Source organism: Oxyura jamaicensis, unplaced genomic scaffold (assembly GCF_011077185.1).
Source record: "Oxyura jamaicensis isolate SHBP4307 breed ruddy duck unplaced genomic scaffold, BPBGC_Ojam_1.0 oxyUn_random_OJ71496, whole genome shotgun sequence".
In the NCBI taxonomy this organism is placed as follows: domain Eukaryota; kingdom Metazoa; phylum Chordata; class Aves; order Anseriformes; family Anatidae; genus Oxyura; species Oxyura jamaicensis.
In genome coordinates this window covers 11418-27928 of record NW_023310552.1, presented here as the reverse complement: position 1 = coordinate 27928, position 16511 = coordinate 11418, and the positions used below count along the sequence as shown (strand labels likewise).

The window sequence follows — 16511 nt, the reverse complement described above, 5'->3', positions numbered from 1 at the left end:
AAGTCTTAATGATAGAACAACAAACCTAATTGTTAAACCAAGCAGGAGGAAATGAGAGAACTATTTCTTCACCAAACTGGTTCAATAACAATCACAGAAGTAAAGAAAAAGGAGCCTCCAGTGACAGGCACAGACTAAAAGCAGCAGATTTAAGCAAAGCAAGAAAACAGCACGGGCTTATAAATGGGCAGCATATTTTCAGAGACATAGCTTAATCTTGGGTGATCACGTATGTGCTCTGTGACCACTGGAAACTGACAGTTTATTTTACTTAAGTAACACACAAGTAGACTTGGCACCTCAGAAACAAAGAGAATTTGGGTGACAAGCAACTTACAACTCCACTAGCATAAAGCTGGAAATTTGACTGGCTGCTATGTTACCTTTGAACTTAAGAACCTCTGAAAAGTTGCAGCAGAAAGAAGAGAATACAAGTTCACCGAACTCCTGGTTTTAAATATAGGCTTTGCTAAATATAGGCTTTTTTTCATTTAAGCTACTAATCTTAGCTGATACACTCATAAGTTTGGACTGGGTGCTCAAGGGAATAGAAGTGAGGTATGTATTTTTATTTCTCCTCCCTACACAGGGAAAATTCATTAGTGTTATGAAACAAAAGAGCAGACAGCACAGCATTATATTTAAAATCATCTTTAGGACAGACAACCACTTCAATTCCACGGTCACTTTAATAAAACCTAAGTGCAGGCTACTGGCAAAGGGAAAGAAAGGTTCTGGTCTCCTTCATGCTCATCCCACATGCCTCACTTCTAATACCACCCCAGGGATGCTGAAATGTTTGTGCAATTGATCAGTGAGTCAAAGCAATGAACATAACAAACATGGCTGAAAATTCGAGTTTTTTGAGCTGCTTTTCAGCCAGATCAGTTCTTCTACTCACTGTGGAGCTACACAAGCACTGCAGAAGAAGAATGAGATTATGACTTGTGACAGCAGCTTGCACATAATGACAAAAAGAAACGTCCAACAAAACATGACCTTTCACATTTTACTGCCAATGGACACAAGTGGAAGTCCTATGCTAGATGAACTTCTGTCTTTTTGCAGCAGCAGCCAGCCACGTGCAAAGCCCCATTCTCCAACACCCAGCTCTCCAAAAAGAGCTAACTGCCCTGAACTAGTTACATCTACCTAAGACACCAGCAGCTCTCTGTCCAGCAGGACAGCTCTCTGGCCAGAATCAGAGAAGGCAGAAGAGGGACACTGACCACCATCAGAGCCTACCACCTCTCTCATTCAAGTTCCTAAGCTGCCTCCAGGACAGCAAACTGCCAGAAGCTGTACAAGGACAGAACGGTTGCCTTGCAGACACACAAGCAGCCCGTGGGACATCAGGGAGCATCCCTGCACTGTACTGTGTCCTTAAATGTGCACCACTGCTGCTTGTAAGACAGATCATCATGCACATGACATTAGAAGAGCAATCAGCAGATAGAGCGTGCTGTATATTAATTGACACAGCCAGCTCTGACAGCTTACTACCTTTGAGCAACAGATCCTTTATACAAAGTAATGCTCCAAAGCTGATGCTGTCACATAATTTATGTTCCTAAAATTGAGGGGTGCATCACTGGTGTAAGTGCAACGTGCCACACAGTTGCTTCACAAGACTCAAGTCAACACATTCAAAAGTAAAATTTTATAGTCCTTAGAGCATGATGAACAATACCTTATATTATTAATTTTTCTCTATAAATATTTGAACTATCAAAGTTGATAGCATATTACAAGCCCTATGAAAAGGAACAGTATTCAGAAGTGACTGCATGACGGACCCATAACTTGCACTGAAACCCAGGATACCCCAGAGAAAGAAGGTGGCAAGGAAACAGGTGGGAGTGTTGGAAAAGGGGGCACAGGAAAAGCAATCAGTTCAGAGCAAAACTGTTCCATTACTCAGCATCTTATGAAATATACTGTCTTCCAGGACATATGTCTGCTTAGAGCTGGGATTAATATCAATGGGTTACTGGCTTATCTACACTAGGACTACATTCCAGGTCAAAAATGCACAAGCATGTGGAGCAATCGCCTAAAGTGACTAAGAAAATTAAATTAATATTCACATTTTAAAGAAAATGTACAGCATTGAAGAGGCTTTCAGGATAGGGTGTAGCTGCACTGCCTAAGCGTTCCCTGGCAAATGCAGTCATCAATTTTACCATTCACTGGGAGAAACATCTAAGAAAATGAAGTTGTTTCCCCACTCTCCTCAAACTAGATCCACTGCCCAAGAGGTGCAAGACTTCCTCCTACTACGTCACCTAGCCTAACCTAGGACTCTTAATATCCATACACATATATTCAGAATGAGATTTCTGACCACCATCAAAACATTCTTCATACACAGCATCTCCATTAGCCTGCAGTTACTGCTCCTATACGTGCTCATTCACACACAAGCAATAGCCTGGTGGAGGGCTGAGGCTCCTATTCATTCCAGATTGCTGGTGGCTGTAAAGAAGGTAACTGCATTCTGAAAGATGCTTAAGCAGCCACTAAAACCATCTAATAAAACAGGAAAACAGGAGGCACAGACTTAGTGCCCCAGAATAAATAGGAAACATTATCTCCTAAACTTACCTTTCTGAAGTGTCCCAAACCCCTTGGGGGGGGGGGGGAAGGTTCCTTCTTTGACTTACTCAATAAAGATTTCAGAAGAATCTAGGACTAACATCTGTACTCATAAGTTAAATCTCATCTGGAAACATTCCCAGGCCCTAGAACACGACCACGTATGCTAGAAAGCAGCTAGGACATTCCCCAGCACTGCACTGTGCCAATTAGTGCTCTCCCACTCAATTCCCAGGTCTGAGAGTCGGCACACAAGTGGGACCACTTGCACTGGGCAGTTCAGCTGCAGCCACCCTGCCCTGGAAACAAAGAGCGTAAAAGCATGGACACAGGCAGTCTCGAGCCAGTTGGCCACAGTGCCCAGGAACATTTCCAGCACGTTTAATTTATTAGGAGCAAAGTAGCCAGCATGTATCACCATTTCACCTTTAGCGAGCAGGCTGCCTCAGGCTGAAGTGCACGCTTCAGCACTTCAGGCTTCATGTTTTATAGAACAGCTTTTTTTTTTTTTTGAACCCATTGTATATTGCAGCACTGGTAAGCCATCATTGTTTCCAAAATATATTTTGACTCCTGCAGCCAAGCAGGGCTTAAATCTTTCCTGTGTAGACAGGGCTTAAATATACTCCAAAATACAAGCTCAGCGCTAATACACCTCCTCCCAGCAGAGTGGACACATTCATTCCAAGGAGCATTTTCATAGCTGGTCTCAATACAATTTAACTGTTGACATAAATGAGGTCAACTATCCAAAAGCTAGTTTTGCTGTTGATTTTTATTTACTCATTTTAAATCGTTTCAATACAGATTTAGATTAGCAAATCACCATATTCTGTGGCCTCCTGCATTTCAAACAAGCTTGCTCTGGGATACTAGCATTGCTGCTTTTGCAGACCCTATAAAATTACTGAATTTATTTTAAGGGACTTTAAGAATTCAAACAATCAAATTGGCTTAATTTTCCATGTGTTCTGAAGTTCTAGCAAAAGAAGATGAAGGAGAAATGCTCTGAAGATACTTGCAACAAGGAACTGCTAAACCCAGGGATTTTCAGGGAAAAGTCAGTGTTCTAGCGAACATTTGCTACACGCTCAGCCTGGGGACAACTCAGTCTTGCAAATCCAACGTCAGGACTGACCAGAACACAGATGTGGTGAAGAAAGGGTCAGACAAGTTATAACTGGGTGGAACCAACGCTACTTCTGCCTAAGCCTTTCCCTAAATGGGAAGGGCTGCAAGAGTTGGAGTTTCAACCTTTTTTATCTGCTTATAAAGGAGCAGCATCTCAGATGATATTACACAATTCTGGCAAGAAGAATCTTTAATGTGGCTATCAGCACGCAACAGTATGCCTTCAATTCTTCCATTTCATCATTTCCTTTACCAGGAAAAACCAAGCTGCAAAAAAACCCTACTCTGGGCAAGAAATTACCTAAACAGCAGAGAGCTGTAGCAATGCTTCACAATTTTGAGACAAAGTGCCCAAACCACTTCTCTTTAGTAAGACGCACAATACTGACACACAGGAAAAACATGGGTGCAGGAAGAACATAAAGATAACCAAAAAGTCTTTGTATTGTGTAAGTCTACGTGGTACAGATGATGTTCCCAATCAGCATAAACAGTGCAAGCTATCTTACTTGAATAGTAGGCTTACTCGATATAAGCCTACTACAAAAGTGGACATCTACTTCAAATATAAATGAATTTTTAACCTGTCCATAAAGAATGAACATGGACAAAAGCAGTTTGAACCACACTTAAGCAAGCTGATTGCCTTTTTTTTTTTAGCTCATTATATTCTTACTAGAAGAATCAAAGCCTGTATCAGAATCCATAATAATGAGATATAAACCGTAAAGGATGAAGCAGTCTAGAGTAGATGGAGTGCATCAATGGGAAAACAGACTGAAGACAGATTTTTGTATTTGCAGTATGATTAGTGGCAAAGGACGCTGCCCATCAAGGTGGAAAAAGGAACAGGATAAGGTACTGCTCTCAATTTCCTGAAAGATGCATTGCCAACCATCATATTAATATTAGTCTGTGACAGTACGATCTCATTTTAGCAAATTCAGAAAGCCATTTGCATTCTGACTTGCAGTGGCACTAATTCTGAATTAGAAACCCCCACGACTGGAGATGCATCAACACAGAACAGTCCACAGCCTTTGCAGATATCCAGATGCCACCTAATAAAGCCACCTCAGATTGGTGTTCAGCCTAGGTTGCCTAATCAGGTTCAGTTCTTCAGCACAGCTAAAAGCCAGAGGTACCAATTTGCAAGATCCAAGCATTGTCCAAATAGCTGTGACCACAGCATCAAACAAGCTGACACTGCACTGCATACACTCCAAGATATCCCTGTACTTTCCCCAAGTACATTTGCAAAATAGATGATACACATAAGGACAAAGGTGGTAGGTCTTGTCAGTGATATCCAGTTATGCAGAGATGCTTTTTTTATTGAAGGTTATAGCTGAAAGAACCTGAAGTCAGCACAATTTTAAACAGTACTGTGTGTGCATCAGAATGGTTACACATGTAATACACAGACACCAGCCTAAACAGGTAGCTACTATTGTGAATTTAATCTTTTTCCTGAGTGACAGATTGAACAAAGCAACCTTCTTACCACTAAAACTGTTCACAGTATTGGAAACACTGCATGCTTTAGGTACTTTCTTTGTACTAAATGAAGTACTTGCAACAAACACTACATCAGATGCAAGTTAGGTGGAAGACATGTTCAAAGACATTTACATATCAAGTAGTAGAAGCTCTCTATAGAAATTGGTAAATATCGTCACAGCTCAAGCATAACTGCAATTCCATGTTATTCTTCAATCCTGCAAAGAAACAGGATGGCTGTACAGGAGCTGGAAGGCATGGAGTTGACAGTCTCTTCCCTAACTGAAGTGGTAGCACTAGAAAGATGGAAAATAAAATTTGAAAAGCAAATTTCATCACATTAGCCAAAGTCTGTATTACTCAGTAATCATTACATAAAGGTCTTGGACACTAACCTCCCCTATTTGTTAGGTACTACACTTGAACTCCCAATTTTTTTCCTGGACCATACTCTTCAGAGTCTACAGCCAGTAACAGGTTCGCAAGTTCACTTTCAAGGTAATCTTTTCCATTCATCTTTCTCCTACACCTTAACCTCAACAGGCCTTTCTACCAAAGGTAGTTGCCCCTACGTTTTCCTGAGACATTTGTAGTGCTAGAGCTGCCACTGAAAGAAAAATAATTTCAGCAAATTGTGACAATAGTACTTTTATTCATGTTTACATGGGAGACAAGAATAAATTAGTTTCCTAAATCCAAAATTCCCATTCAAAGCTTCTCTAGAGTTGTGAGCCTGACATTTATGTTTTCACTCATTTTTACTCAGTCTAAATGAGAAAAATGCAAATGAAGATGAAGTGTTCACTTGCAGTAAAGAAGTTACTTAGTACAGGCACAAAAACATCTTCATAGCAGCCTACCAGTTACAGGACTTACTACCTTCACTGAGATTTTGTCAAGGGGGCAAGAAGGAGGTACATAATTTTATTCAAGAACAAATTTTTGTTACAACCAAACTATTCAAAATTCAGTTAGAACACTAAGAAAATAGTTACCAGACTTACAGAATCCCATTTTCTCATAAGAAAGGAGCAAATTACATTGCCTTAATATTACTCATGGCTGCTTCTCTAAAATTTGCCTCAGAAAACAGGTTAAAGTCTATAGACTGAAGACCTGTATTTTTATTTTATTTTTTTAATTTAATTATGTAAGATCTTAAGTCTAAGACCTTATACACAACACAGAGAACTGGAAAACAAGAACATGGTTATATTAACTTAAGCTCCAGTTCAGCACTGGTATAGCTGGATCAAAGTTAAACTCCTGTGAAGACATTGTCCTTTACTCCACTGATACTAAGAAAAGGATCAACTGGTAGATGAAAGAAGTGAATCCTTCCTCCTCTTCTGCTGGTTTCTTCCTGATGACCACTAGGGTTCAAGAACCCATAAAGCTCAGTGGGATGCATACAAAGGGGTATACCAAACCTTTGGAACAAGGGTCTTGAAGATAACAGGAAAGATGGATTTGAAAGGCTGAGAGATAATACAGATTAATCAAGATCAGCAATCAAAAAGATTCATGACTTAGGCAGAAGATTATATTCAGCACAGTTAACCTCCTATGAAATCCGCCTGATCACGGTTTCCTTAATTCCGGGTTTCAAAGGAAAGTATGCGTAGCTACTTTTATATTCCAACTTGACAGTCCTTCCTATATACTGGCAGCTAGCATTTCTCCATATTACAGCCTAAAACATCTGCATCAGCCAGCAGCAATGCCAATTACACTACCTGTGTTTGCAAACAGCATCTCAGCTAGCTGTACAGCCAGTTGTCTGAACAACAGCTTCCTGTAAAGTGTACTTTGGCTCACTTAAATGCCTCAGCTACTGAATTATATCTTGCTCGTAGTTCATTTTCCCCATGCTGGGGTGGCAGGGAGAAGGTTATCTGCACTCAGATCTGTTCTCAGTTAGAAAACATTAAACAGATCTGCAATAGCAATGCAAACTTTAAGTTACTTTCATGAGATCTACCCTACTCTTCTTTGGATCCAACATGGTTTTGCATCCCAGCAGAACTGACCAGTCTTTTTGCTTACATTTCCATCAGCCTACATTATAGTGACAAAATATCATCTGCTCACTTAAATATAAATAAGCAGACATACACATTCATCAACTGGCACGACTCAAAGCTATAGCAGTACATCTGTCTGTGAATATTGTGAAGTAACACAGAAATCCCAGTCTCCTTTTCTTACTACAGTGTAAAACTTGGGAATTTAGTATGAAATGATTTTTCTAAGCATCAGCTAGAGTGATAAGCTAATATCTTGACCAATGCTGAATAAAAAGCACAAGCCTGAATTCCTCTTAAAAATCATTTAGACAAATCTGCAGTGGCACTCATTAAAAGGAGCTGGACACGACTCTTCCAATGAGACCGTTCTGTGATAGACACGAGTAGAGAAGCAGACCACTAGGAAAGGAAAAAAAAAAATCAGTTAAATGATAGTATTAGCAACCAGAGTAAACGGATACTTGAACAGAAGCATAGGTAAACAGTTAGACAGCTACCAGATTCTCCCATTCTTCAAAGGAAGCATCAGAGCCTGTTAAGTATAGGAAAAGGATATTAAGTAATGTCTAAAGAAGACCTGGACTGCAGAAGAGAAAGCTCTTACAGAACTGAGAGCACAATTTTCTCTCAGCACAAACTCAACAAAACAATAGCAATGCTGGCATCTGGGCACAGCTCCCACAATTATGAGTGCTTCCTCAAGTACCTCCAACCCCTTCGATTTACTTTTATTTGTAAGTAGCCCTAGATACATTAAAAGCTTTGTTTCACTTCTCCCTACTCCCTTCCTCCACCTTTTTGCCCTGCCTCCTTCCTCCCCACACAAACCACTGAAGACATACTATAACCAATAAATGTTTACAAATGTGCATACTGAGTGGAATATAAGTCAGGAACCATTATACAACTCTCCTCTTAATCAGAGCCCTTTCAAGAAAAAAAGTTGACATTGAATTTTATGTAATACATTAAAAAAATGGTACATCAAATACAAGATTCAGCATTTGAACTGTGGAAAATGACTCAAGTAACCTTCCTTATAAGTAGATCTATGCTAAAAAATAAACACATCAAAATAACCAGAAAAGTAAGAGCCACGGGATACAGTTAACCTCTCTAACACTGTGGGAAACAGGAAAAGAAGTCCTTGAACAATGCAATTTACTTTAGCTTAAACTCTGAGGATGTACACATGGGACACAGAAGTGGAAGGTGAGGTACAAAAGAGACTCTGTTAGAGGCCAACAACAGGGCCAACAGCCCTGCATAGTGCCAGGCCAGCCACTCAGCTCAATGAACAGCATCTGCTTCTCTTGCCTTTTCCTCAAGGCACACTTCTTCCTGGTCACATGTTCAACAAATTGCCGACAAAAGCAAAAGTACAGATATAAGGCCCCTTCAAAGCACTTTATTCTCCCTTCTCCCAAATCTCGACGTGCTAGCCCAGTGCTGTCAGACAAAATAAAGCAGCCATCGACAACAAGCATTACCTTTATTTTCCCCTCAATACCAGGAGATGCTTGGATGGATAGCACCTCACAGTTCAAGAACAATTTTTCCAGGGTGCCATGGAAACCAAGCAGAAAGAAACTATTTATTTTTCTTGCTGTCTACATAGTCTGTTTAGATGCACATCTTATCAAGGGGTTTTCACTCCCCGTTCAAAGCCAGGCAGAGAGCAACCTGCAAACTTGTAAGCTTCAAAAGAGCAAGGTCAGGCAGCACAGAGATGGTGGTCAGGACCAAGAAACAGACAGCATGCAGCACAGATCAGCCTCTCTTAAGAGTCAGCAGAGAGCTGGCCACAAGTCTAAACCTTGTGCTAAAGAGACTGAATGCAGGGAGCATGCAAAAGTAGCCTATGAAAATCATAAGCTAACAGCTCTACTGGGAAACTTGCCCTACAGTTTCCTATTCCAATGTAACTACTTTGAGCAGCTGCAACTTATACCTCATGAACTCTGAACAAACTTGCTAGCCATAAGATGAACCACAATGTAGATTTAGCCCTCCTAATGAAATATTCAAAAAAGCCATCAAAAAGTGACTTTGAGAAGCCCCACGTCCAGTGAGGGTTACAAATGTACAACAGCATTCACAACAGCACCTCCCTGAGACTAACCAGGCAGAAAAAAGTAGACCAATACATAGCCCCACAAGCTCTAAGAATGCAGGTTTGTACTTTGAGATGTCATTTATTAAATGCTAAATCTGAATTCCTACACTACTTTGTTCAACTATTGTATCCAATAAAAGCTTTCTGACTGCTAAATTATTTTACAGTTTCTCCCACTACACTCAGAAATGTAAATACAGCACTTCAACTGGGACAGAAGCACGTAATTTTGAAATTCCCCCAGCTGGAAGTACTGTGTTCATTATGTGTCTGAGTGAGCTAATAAGATATCCGTATTTCATCTGAGAACATCATAATGAAGTCTTCTGTCAGAAAGTCCAAAGACATTTAAGGTATCAGAAGGCCACCACACATCCTGAAATAAATACAGGATCACAGCTTCATTATTAGAGTAAAGGAAGACAGAGAAACATGTTCTGAAAACGTCCGTTTAGGAAATAACCTTTCAGAGCTCTGGGTAGCTGGTGAGATGTTGCATGCAGCTATGAAGCAAGTATGCTCAGCAACTCAGCCTGATAAATCGCAATCTGTCCTCCACTCTCATACCACCTCTATTAAAGCAGTTGGTTGAGCAATTCCTTTCTAATAACTAAATTACCGCTGAGTTGTTTCAACTAAAGAGAGATGACTAGCACAGTCTTCTAGAAAAGGAGCGATGTCAATCTATTAGAAAGCCTTTTATTTACAAGTTACATAAGGAATGAACAACCTAATGATTTATCTCATTTCACACCACATGTGGTTACCTTTTCATTTTTCTGTTTCCTATTAGAAAGCAATATCATGCCATGAGTTAAGATGACACCCAACACAGCTCCACAGATTGACACTCTGCATCATCCTTAAGAGGGAGTAAGGTAAAGGCAAACCTGAAAAGAATCAAGAGTACCAAAGGACAACCGATCTTTACAGAAAGCCATATCCATCACAACACTGGCTGAGCTGTCCACAACAAACGGCTCCGTTAACAGTTGATGGCAATCTCAGAGATTATACTTTCAAAAGACAAACAGAGCTCAGCACACACATTTCAAGACTAGCTCCGCACAAATATTCAAAGATGACCTTTGTCTCAAGTTCTCCAACCACTATTAGTCAGAGTAGGTGAAAGCTTTTCCCACGAGCTACCAAGGGCAAAGTCAAATAACTTCTCTCAAGCAGCCTGTCCCTCTCCAAGTGGATAAGCACTATGAGTGAGCTGTTTTACAACTGGCGGACAGCAGAAAAACTGAAGATGTGACATTGTGATTAACTATCTCAAACTAGTGGGTATTTGGGGTGCTGAGGAGGAAGGATTAGCTGTGCAAGACATTTATCTTAGCCACACTGCCTGAAAAATATGCTAACTTGGCAAAAGAGTGCTGTTAGAACAACAGTTACAGGAATCTTTTAATACTTCATTTCAAACCAAAGCTGCTTCTGGACAGCTTCCTCTATGGATTAAAAACTCACCTTGTGAAACCCAGGAAGACAAGTGAACGCAGGACATATATTAAAGTGCTCAACACAGCAAAGCCACCATAGCAGAAGGACTCCTGTTGCAGCCTACACCAGATGTGGGCACACCTAGCAGAAAACTGGTGAAACTTTGAGAGAAGATGCTGACCTTAATCCATGTCCAAGCAAGTATCTTTGGAAATAAGGAATAAAAAATAAATCAAAGAAACTCAAGTATTACATAACTAAAGTCCCTAGTACACGCAGAATTCCCTGCAAGTAAGAGTTGAATGAAGGTAAAGTTTGAGTCATAGAGAAAGCTTCTGCAGGCAACGTACTGGGGAGAACAACTGAATGGTACCTGTGCTGTGACTGTTACAGCAAATTAATACATGCAAATATAAAAATTAACTGAAGTCGGTCAATCGCATTGCCTTCACTCACAGCAATGCCTGTATTTTATTAGAAATATTAAAGAAAACTCATAATCATCAAGGAATTATTTTTTTCTGGCATCCAGGCCACTCGAGGCAGCCGAGGGAGCTGCCAGGACCCAACAGCCCTCGCGAGGGAGGCTGAAAATGCATAGGCAGAGCCAGCAGCACCCCCTCCCCCTCAAAAGCAGCCACTAGGGAGTGCAGGTGACCAGGATGGAAAAACAGGGCCAGGCAGGACAGTTTGCACAGCAGTTCACACAGGCAGGGGGAGCAGGGAGGGCCCTCGCCGCTCTGTTGCGGCAGTCTTTCCCTTTGGTACTTGTAACCTGCTTGCGAGGAACCTGGCCATGGTATCAACCAGGCAGAAAGCCATGGCCTCTGCATCTCTTGTGGCCTCTCCAGCCACAGTCACCGATGTGGCTACTCAGACAGAGTGCTCGGAGAAACACGGGGCCATCCAAGTCTTGGGCTGCAGGGTGTGCCCGAGTCTTCTGTCGGTATCCAACAGCAGCAGCAAGGGGTATGCCTGTGGGAGGTGTGCCCAGGTTGAAGAGCTGCTCAGCCAGGTAGCGGAACTCCAGGAGGAAGTGAGCAGGCATCACCAGGCAGGCAGCATCAGGGAGTCAGAGAGGGAAATTGACTGGTGGAGGTGTACTCTACCCTCTCTGAGACAGACTCACGAGCCTGCCACAGCACAAGTGTCTCCTGCTACGCAGAAGACAAAAGTTCCCTCATCCCACCAGGCAGTAGGAGGGGACCTAGGCCAAGGGGGGGGAATGGAGGCAGGTTCCTGTTCAGGGTGGTAGGCGAGCCCTGTCCCTGCCTACCTCACCTTCCCATCTACCCCTATATAACAGGTATGAGGGTCTAGAACACGACAGTCAGAACAACAAAGTAGATGAAAGCCCGTCCCAGTTGGAGAGGGTGCCTAAGGCAGGGCAACCTACCCCCCACATTGCTACATCATCTGTCAAAAAAGGAAGAAGGGTTATTGTCATGGGGGGCTCCCTTCTGAAAGGGATAGAGGGCCCAATATACCAACCGGACCCAACCCACAGGGAAGTCTGTTGCCTCCCTGGGGCTCGGGTGAGAGACTTTGCTAAGAAAGTCAAGCACCTGCTACGGCCCTCTGACTACTACCCACTACTGCTCTTTCGGACTGGTAATGATGAGGTAGCAACAAGAAGTCCGAGAGCGATCAAAAGGGACTTCAGGGCTCTGGGGCAACTACTTAAAGGATCAGGGGCACAGGTTGTACTTGCCTCTGTCCTTCTGATGGGGGGGAATAGATGCTGACAAGCAGATTCATAACATTAACATGTGGCTTCGGGACTGGTGCAACCGGCAGAACTTCGGGTTTTTCAATCATGGGAAGGTCTACGTGACACCAGGCCTGCTGGCACCAAATGGGATGCACCTCTCTCAGAGAGGGGAAAGAATTTTTGCTCAGGAGTTGGCAGGGCTGAGAGATACAGCTTTAAACTAAAGTCAGAGGGAGAAAGAGATAAAACGAGGCCTGCTGGTGATGAGCTAAGGGATGGTGTGCTAGAATCAGAGGAACTGTGTGCCAGTGAAGTCCTTCAATCTGCTCCACAAGGTGCCACATGCAGTGAGGTGCATTTGAAGTGCTTCTACGCAAACACAGTCTGAGGAATAAAATGGATGAGCTAGAAGTTTTGGCCCAGTCCCACAGCTACAACATCATTGGCATAACTGAAACCTGGTGGGATGAGTCCTGTGGCTGGTGTATCACCATAGATGGTTACAGGCTCTTCAGGAGGGACAGGCAGGGTAGGCAAGGTGGCAAGATATGTGAAGCAGGGGTTGGACTGCGTGGAGCCTGCAGCTGGTAACGGCAAAGTTGAGAGCTTCTGGGTAAGGATTAAGGGATTAACAAATAAAGGGGATGTGGTTGTGGGAGTCTATTACAGACCACCTGGCCAGGATGACAATGCCAATGAATTATTCTTTGCAGAACTAAGAGATGCCTTGAGATCAACTCCTTGTCCTTATGGGGGATTTCAACCTGCCAGACGTCAACTGGGATCACCACAAGGCTGACACAAGCAAGTCCAGGAGGTTCATAAAGCACCTAGAGGATAACTTCTTGGTACTAAGGGAACCAACTAGGAAAGGTGCCCTCCTAGATCTACTTCTGGAAAACAGAGAGAGTCTTGTGGGGAACGTGGCACTTGGCAGCCGTCTTGGTCATAGCGACCATGAAGTGGTTGAGTTTAAAATTTTCGGTGACAGAAGGACAACTGCCACCAAAACTTCAGCCCTGGATATGGGGAAAGCGGACTTCAGGCTGCTCAGGGAACTAGTCAGCAAGGTCCCCTGGGAAACTGCTTTTGAAGGGGTTGGCATCTATCAGTGCTGGTCAGTCTTTAAGTGCTACCTCTTAAAAGCACAGGATCAGGCAACTCCAAAATATCAGAAGTCAAACAGGTGGGCCAGAAAAGGTATCTCACGCCACAGGAAGCCATTGCAAAGCAGTGTCAGTCCATCCTTACTACCCTGCAGAGGTCAGGGCCCAGCCCCATGCATTTAGAAAGCACCAAGAACTTTCTTTTGTCTTCCATGGAGAACATGTAGACAACATTCAAGTCCCACCATAATTACAGGACTGATAAGAGCAGAGGCAATTTGATCCTCCTGCTACACCTTTCCAGCACACGAATCTAAAGTTTTCACAGCACCAGCTATCAAGAGGAGAAACAGTAGATTTTGAAGCTGATCTTGGCTAACACTCCCCAACGTCCCAGTCATCTTCTGCCATGCTTTTAGAAAACACCTCTTTGGCTCTGTTTTAAAGCATAATTTTCACTGAAATTGCAACAACAGAGAAGCAGACAAGGCTCTTCTTCACCCGCAATAATTCCGTCACAAGAGGAAAAAAAAAGACTTAAGATGTTCAACTATAGTCTTCAAACATTTATGGAATTGATTTACACCTAAGTGAACGTGTAGACTGAAATAGGGGATATGGTTTGAGAACGTTCTTTATACATAGCAGTTCTTAGCTTGTGAGCTATGATTAAGAATTAACGTCCATCCCCAATTCAAATAGAGAATTATTAAAACTCCACTACAAACTAACAGAGGGTGTCAAGTTCTGTGGCTAAGCAAACGGATTTCACCTCTGCCTGGTTAGCAATGTTATTTTAGGATTCACTGTGCCAATCCAACTGCCTGCTGTTGTCCTCTTAGCTAACGTGCTCACAGCTTCGCAGCAGATGTTGGAACTCTCCTAACACTGTTTCCAGAGGAACCACTCCCCTGCTCCCCAGCATAATTAGGGAAGTCACCCATATTCTATAGCCTTAACATGAGAAGAAGCAAAGGAATTTCTATATTGTTGAAGTACCCCATGTTAGGGAAAGATCTTAAAAGCTTGAGACCAATCTATTCTAGAAGCCAGGTTAGCTTGACAGCTCTGCTCTAGTGGTGATCAAAAGCATCCTTAAAACTAGGTTACTGCATGCAATCACTTTCCCAACAAACATTCCCAGGGAACTTAAAAACAGAGCCTGTGCTACCAGATAGTATGCTGAATAAAAACAGTGAGCTTTTGTCCTGGTTTCAGCTAGGACAGAGTTAATTTTCCTCCTAGTAGCTGTTGGGTGCTGTGTTTTGGATTAGGATGAGAAGAGTGCTGATAACATGCTGATGTTTTAATTGCTGCAGAGCAATGCTTACACCAAGCCAAGGACTTTTCAGCTTCTCGCTCTGTCCTGCCAGCGGGCAGGCTGGGGGTGCAGCAAGAGCTGGGAGGGGACAGACCCAGGACAGCTGAGCCAAACTGGCCAAAGGGGTATTCCATACCATCTGACGTCATGCTGAACAATATATAGCGGTGGCTAGCCGGGGTAGGGGGGGCGGCTGCTCAGGGATAGGCTGGACATCAGTCAGCAGGTGGTGAGCAACTGCACTGTGCATCACTTGTCTCGTACACAGTAGTAGTACTATTATCATTATTATTATGTTCCTTTCTTTCCTATCCTAATAAACTGTTTTTATCTCAATCCACAGGCTTTCGCTTTCATTTCTTTCTGATTCTCTCCCCCATCCTACAGAGGGAAGGGGGAGAGTGAGCAAACAGCTGTGTGGTGCTCAGCTGCTAGCCATGTTAAACCACAACAGCTTTACATTTAAATTATAAATGACTTTTTGTTCAGTTATCTGAAGAAAAAGGCACCAAGATGTTATTTTAAACCATTTGCTTGCTCTCAACCAACAATTCCAAGCTACCTCTCCATCTTTAAGAATGTCTTCTCTTTGCCCAATTTATTTCCACTGTTACCCCCTTTGTAAATATTTGTAATCAACATTATTTAGCTCCATCTATGTAGGCTAATATTAAGTAATACAAGAGCCAACTTGCAGAAAACAATTGTAACGCACACAGTAAGCTATGCCTAGGCTGCTTATCTTAGCCATCCTGCAGGGCAAGCAAGCAAGGGAGTATCACTGGCATGCAAGAGGAATTCAGAGTTGCTTCGGAGAATTTGGATCACATCAGGTAGTCTTGCCTTCAGGTGCTCAGTAAACTTTCAGCATATTGTGCAGTTCCAAGTATCTCAGTCCTTGTAGGATGCATCAGCAATACAACAAAATTAAGATGCACTGGATTTTATTTCCTGAACAGTGTAAGTATAAGAACAAAAGAAATCTAGCATCAGAGATCAACAGCATTAATCACTTTTACATTAAGAGTAGGCTTTTAGGCTCCGAAGAAGTCACACAAAAATTCCTGGATATGCAAATTTTTGCTTCATAAAAAAATACAGCCTTCAGAAGTAGCCTACACATATACACGCTGACACTCTGACTTAAGTAAAAAATGGTATTAAAATCATCCTGCCTGCAATGCTTGGAACAAATACCACCACCATAGTATTTCCTTAGGAGAACTTGGGTGTGATCAGTTCCATGACAGCAGTTTAAAGAGTTACCATCATTCACTGTTGGTGGAACTGAAAAACATGCAACAGGTATAGCTTTAAAATATTTCATCTGAACAAGCTCAGCAGGTAGCTTGTAATCTCAATGCCAACCAGCCACTTCACTTGCAATTGTCTGCTTTGCATTTTATCCAACGCTCCATTCATTTTATCCAACACTCCATTCATTTTCCCAAAGCCACAGAGCCCACGGGGGGGGGGGGGGGGGGGGTCTTTTAATCCTGGTTGGTAACAACCCCAAAATACACAAAATTTTAACCATAATAAAGGTGATTTTAAATTT

The 16511-nt window shown here is 42.4% G+C and overlaps 1 protein-coding gene across 3 annotated transcripts in view; it reads right to left on the bottom strand.

The window, feature by feature from the left end:
* Positions 1-16511, bottom strand: part of LOC118159659 (mothers against decapentaplegic homolog 2) — a 41040-nt gene that overhangs the window by 16005 nt on the left and 8524 nt on the right. The gene's annotated exons all lie outside the window — the stretch shown is intronic.